The sequence below is a fragment of the Canis lupus genome, chromosome 25 (genome assembly GCF_048164855.1).
Source record: "Canis lupus baileyi chromosome 25, mCanLup2.hap1, whole genome shotgun sequence".
Classification (NCBI taxonomy): Eukaryota; Metazoa; Chordata; class Mammalia; order Carnivora; family Canidae; genus Canis; species Canis lupus.
Genome location: NC_132862.1, coordinates 2885924 through 2891923, shown reverse-complemented (window position 1 = coordinate 2891923; position 6000 = coordinate 2885924).

Genomic DNA, 6000 nt, shown 5'->3' with positions numbered 1-6000 from the left:
TTTTTTTACCCATTCCCTCCTCCCACCGCCCCATCTCTGACACTCACCCGTCCGTCCTTTTCTTCTGTGAATCTGTTGTTTGGGTTCCATATATAAGTGAGATCAGGGTATCCGGGTGGCTCAGTGGTTGAGCGTCTGCCTTTGGCTCAGAGCTTGATCCTGGGGTCCTGGGATCGAGTCCCGCATCGGGCTCCCCACGAGGAGCCCGCTTCTCCCTCTACCTGTGTCTTTGCCTCTTTCTATGTCTCTCATGAATAAGTAAATAAAATCTTAAAAAAAAATAAGCGAGATCATGCAGCATTTGTTTTTCTTTGTGACATTTCACTGAGCATAATGCTCTCAAGGTCCATCCATGTTCACAAATGGCAGGATTTCCTTCTTCTTCTTTTTTTTTTTTTAGGATTTCCTTCTTTTTATGACCGAACAGTAAGTGTTCCGTTGGATATGTACAGTGTACCACCATTTCTTTATGCATCCATCCGTAGATGGACACTTAGGCTATGTCCATATCTTGGCTATTGTGAATAATGCTACAGTGAAGACGAGGGAGCAGATATCTCTTGGAGGTACTGATTTCGTTTCCTTTGGGTGTATTCCCAGAGCTGAAATTCCTGGATCATATGGAAGTTCTATTCCTGATTTTTATTTATTTATTTTTTTTATTTTTATTTTTTTTTTAATTTTATTTATTTATGATAGTCACATAGAGAGAGAGAGAGAGAGGCAGAGACACAGGCAGAGGGAGAAGCAGGCTCCATGCACCGGGAGCCCGACGTGGGATTCGATCCCGGGTCTCCAGGATTGCGCCCTGGGCCAAAGGCAGGCGCCAAACCGCTGCGCCACCCAGGGATCCCCTATTCCTGATTTTTAGAGGAACCTCGATACTTTCCAATTTGTAGTCCCACCCACAGTTCTCGAGGATTCCCTTTGCTCATATCCTTGCTAACACTTGCTATTTCCTGCATTTTTGATACCTGCCACTGTGACAGGTGTGAGGTGGTATCTCATTGTGGTTTTGATTTGAATTTCCCTGATGATGAGTGATGGTGGGCACCTTTTCATGTACCTGCTGGCCACTTCTGCCCATTTAAAAAAATTGGGCTGTTTGCTTTTTTTTTTTTTTTTTGCTGTGGAGTTGTAGGAATTCTTTATATATTTTGATTAGCTCCTAATCAGATCCATGATTTGCAAACATTTCCTCCCGTTCCGTGGGCTGCCTTTTCGTTTTGTTGATGGTTTCCCGTGTGGTACAGAATCTTTTTAGTTGGATGTGGTCCCAGTTGTTTATTTTGGGGGGATGTTGGTTGTTTCTGAACAGAGTCCTTCCAGCAGGGGATCTGCAGGTGTCACACATCCTCCACCGGGGACATGTGCACAGCTTCTGGAAGCCTGGGGGGCCGTGGCCATCTTGTCACAACAGGCACCCAGGCTTTACTTCCCAAATGTTCCAGTAGAAGGAAAACATTTTGCTCTGTCCAATCCCCCTGCACCTGTGTCCAAGACCCAGCTCCTTGGGGCCCTCACCTGAGCTCCTGGGTGTGGGGAAGGACCTACAGCTGGTATAGCCTCCTGGGTTCGCTTTCTAGAATTCCTCAGCACCCTCCACCCCTGCACTTTGTTCTAGAAGTTTCAGTCCCCACACTATCAGCTGTGTGCATCCAGTTCCCTGTGTGACCTGACCGGATACCAGATGATAGACCAGAGAAGGAAAAATCAAGAAAGGCAGATGGTGTTCAGTGCTCCGAAGAACTCGAGTTGGGGTAATGATAAAGCAAGAAATAGAAAGTAGGGTGGGGGTGGCAGGGGGCTGTTTCTGGGGGGCGGGTCTCTCCGAGGAGGTGACATCTGAGCTGATGGATGGGGTGTGACAAGTGAGAGGAGCCAAAGCCCAGGGAGTGACCTGTCTGGTGGGCACGGGCTCCCTGGGGCTGGCAGGCGGTGGCAGCCCTTCCTGGAGCAGGGATGGCTTGGCCTGAGGTCCCGGCTGCAGGGGCTCAGCCCCGGGAGCCTCTGAGCGCTGAAGCCTGGGATTGGAGCTAGGTGTGTGGGGGGCTGGGGAGCGCAGCCCCGCCTCGCTTCCTCGCTTCCTCCAGGCCTCCACCTCCCTAAGCTCGCTCTGGTGAAGTGCTGGCCTCGCCGCGGCCGGCAGAGGGCAGTGGTCGCCGCGGTGTCCTCTGGCCTTGGGTGGGGGGGCTGACCTTGCCCGATGGCTTGTGGGCTGTCCCCTCCCGCAGGGAACCGGAGGAATGGGCCCCTTCCCTGCCCTCTCTAACCCTCAGCCGCCCTCAAACAGAGCTGTGAGCCCCGGCCTCTCCTGGGGGGCGAAGGTGCGAAGGTGCAGGTGATGCTGGGCACGCGGTGTGCGCCCTCACCCAGCTGCTCCCCGCCACCCCCCGGGCCAGGCAGGGGCACGAGGGGGAAGCTTTTCATAATCAGCATGTTGGCTGTTACTGCTATATTGAAGCATTAGCATGTGCCAGGCACTGAGCTCAATTCTTTTATGGTGCATCATCTCTTTAAACGTCAGGCCAGACCCAGGGGCGGTGCCCTATCCCCCACCGCTGTCCGGGCCAACAGCTAGAGAAGCAGGGTTGCTCTATAGGCCATGTGTCGGTTAGCCTGACTGCTGCCCCTGTACGAGGCTGAGCTGCCCAGAGAATCAATCAGGTGACTAGGGAGGGGATGGGCAGGTGTCAAGGTGTCGACATCAGAGGGACCTGCAGGGGCAGCCAGTTAATGCCTTATTTTACGGATGGAGAAACAACTCCAGAGAGGGGACGTGACTCGCCCCAGGTCCCGCAGAGAGCACGTGGCCAACCGCAACAGAGGGGACTTGGGCACAACAGGGGACCAGGAGCTGGATCCTGGCCAGAAGCCAGAAGCCCCTTGAGGGCAAGGACTCCTTTTAACCCTCTCTCCCCTCCTCCCTCCCTGCTGGGCTGGGCGCAGGGTGCAGCACACAGTAGGTGCTCAAAAAGCCCTCCCAGGTGGGCGGCGCATCTTTCATCCTGATGCAGCTGCAATCACCTGCCAATCACCTGCCAATCACCCCTTCACTCACTTGTCCAGCGTCTAGTGAGCACCGACTGTGTGCCCGGCACCTCTGCTAGATGCGGGGATGCATCCTTGAATGGTGCAGCTCAGGGTCGGCTTCTCTTTGGGGTGGGGGGCAGAGTTTCAGGGGTTACCCCACATTCTGACCTGTGCTTCCATAGTTTTCCTCACTCAGTGCGGGCTTCCTCTGTTCCCGTCTGGTCGCCTGTGGTTTGCTCTCTGCCCCGGTCTGGAGGCTGAGCAAGTCTGTTCCACTTCCCTGCCCCAGGCCATTTCCACTCCCTGTTCCTTGCCAGCCCTAACACCCCCTCCTTTCCAGCTGCTTCCTTCCTTCCTCCAAGTCCCCTTTGACTAAGGCCCCCCCACTGCTCTGCAGACCCCGGTGTGGAGGTCTTGAGCTCTGCCCAGGTATCTCTGGGTCTGTTTCTGTTTCTGTGTGGGTGCATGTCCCCACCCACCCCCATCAGCCTCTGGAGCTTCCCAAATCTAGGGACCACCTTCCTTCTAGTCGAGGAGGTCTTGCAGTCAACCCCTAGTCCCCGGGGCCTGTCCTGGGCTCCCCTCTTACAGGGAGTTTTCTCTGGAGCCGCCGGGGTGCTGACTTGCTAGCTCTGGCCCACGGCCTCTGAGCTCTGACCATCCACGCTGAGCCCGGGGCTTCGGCTGGGCACCGGCTGCTGGGCAAGTGCTCAACCCCACCACCCTTTTGGTCTGAGGGTGAGGCCTTCAGAGTCTCCATTTCTTCAACTCTGGGGTTTGGTCATTTGCACTGACCGCCCTATAGCGGGCGATCCGCGGGGAACAAAGGGTTCCACGGAACCAAAATGCTTCCTTTCACCTGCTGGGTGACCAGGGTTACAGTGACTGGCCCCACAGGGCCTCAGCTAATGACACCTGTCCTCTCTGTCTCACAGGTAGGTGGGAGGACCAGAGACCAAGGAGAAGCGAGAGCCAAACCCAGGCAGGGGCTTAGTTTTGTTGTACTCGGAGCAGGGGTGACATCCTTGGCCAGGTGTTCGGGGACTTGCTCTGGAGGGCAGGAGAGGGAAGGAGGAGGAAGGAGGGAGCCTGCGCGGAGGGGGAAGCCGACCGAGTCTCCGGAGTGCTCAGGAGCAGCTAGTGGGAAAGGGGCAGGAGAGTTTCCTTCTTTGGGTAGGAAAGTCATTTTCTTTCTTTCTTTCTTTCTTTCTTTCTTTCTTTCTTTCTTTCTTTCTTTCTTTCTTTCTTTCTTTCTTTCTTTCTTTCTTTCTTTCTTTCTTTCTTTCTTTCTTTCTTTCTTTCTTTCTTCTTTCTTTCCTTTCTTTCTTTCTTTTACTTTTTATTTATTTATTTTTTAAAAAATATTTTATTTATTTAATCATGAGGGGCAGAGAGAGGCAGAGGGAGAAGCAGGCTCCATGCAGGGAGCCCGATGTGGGACTCAATTCCAGGACCCCAGGATCACGCCCTGAGCTGAAGGCGGCTGAGCCACCCGGGCGTCCCTAAACAAAATCCTTAAAGAAAAAAAAAGAATAAAATTGCTTTAAAGAAATTCTAATAAAACTGCTGTACATGAAAACAATAGGAAGCAGTCAAAACAGTTCTTAAAAGGGCATTCATGGTCTTCTGAGAATCTTATATTGAAAAAGAAGAAAGATGGAAAATTAAAGCATTTAACCCAAGAAGTTGGAAAATGATAAAAACAATAAATAAAAATAATAAATTCAGGGGTGCCTGGCTGGCTCATTTATTTGATCCCCTCGGGGCTGTGATTGCCAATCCCCATGTTGGGCGCAGAGATGGCTTAAGAAGTTAATAAATTCAAAGAAAGTGGGAGGAAGGAAATAATAAATATGTCACATAGTTTTTTGGCTCTGAAATTCATATTTAGGTTCAGAGATCCAAATTACCATTCAAGAAAATCACAAGTCAATTTTTTTTTTTTTTTTACAAGTCAGAAATTAACAGAAAAAGATAAGTAGAGGATTGCTCTCAGTTCCAGGCCTCTTCTGGAGGGGGACGGAGTTTTCCATCAGTTTCTCCTGAGTTCAGAGAGCAGGGGCCTCAGAAGAATGGATCCACTCTGAGCGGAAGTCTGGGAACTTCCAGGCCGGGGGTGGGTGGGGTGGGGGGTGGGGTGGGGGGGGCCTGGCTGCCCTGTGCCCGGAGGGAGCCAGCCTGGGGTGGGCGGTGGGGGATGGGGGGTGGGGGGATCCAAACCAGTGGGTCATCTTGAATCCACAACCTCTCATTAGATGACGACCCCACTAGCGATCCTTTACATGTGTTACCCTCCCAGCGCTTGAAACCTTGAAACGAAAGGTGTGGTGTTGCTGACGGAAGTGAACACAGCTACCTCATCAGATCCTCCGACACCCTATCTATCAGGTAGGTAGGGCTGGTCTATGCTCCGTTTTGCAAATGAGTAAACTGAGGCTCCGTTTGTCTGAGGTCACCGTGAGTGGGCGAGCCAGGACACCGGGGCTTCAAAGGCCCTTCTTGGCTCAGGCTTCCTGCCCCTGAGACACCTGCTTGTCTGCCAGTCTAGTTGGCTCCTTGGTGCTCGAAGCCCCACTTCCCCCCCACCCCCAGGAGCCTGTTCTGATTCTCTGGTTTCCCTTCCCCTCCCCGGAACCTCTCGCGTGGTCAGGAAGTAGGGGATGGCTGTCTTAGGTAGACGGCCTATCCCTCAACCCGACGCCTGTGAGCTCCTTGAGGTGGAGGGGTGGGCAGCAGTTGGGGTCCTAGAGCAGGGCTGGGCTCGGAGAAAGTCCTCAATTCTTGGTTGTTGATCTAGAATTTGGTTTGGCAGGATTAGGCCTGTACCCATCAGAATCTACCCCGGGCTGTGCCAAGCCCCACGGGTGGGGAGAAGTGCTTGAGAAGGAACCTGCCGTCGCTCGGGGGAGCCCCCGCATCCGTGCTGGCCGAGGCGGCCACGTGGTGCCCGGGTGTGCCAGGAGGTGC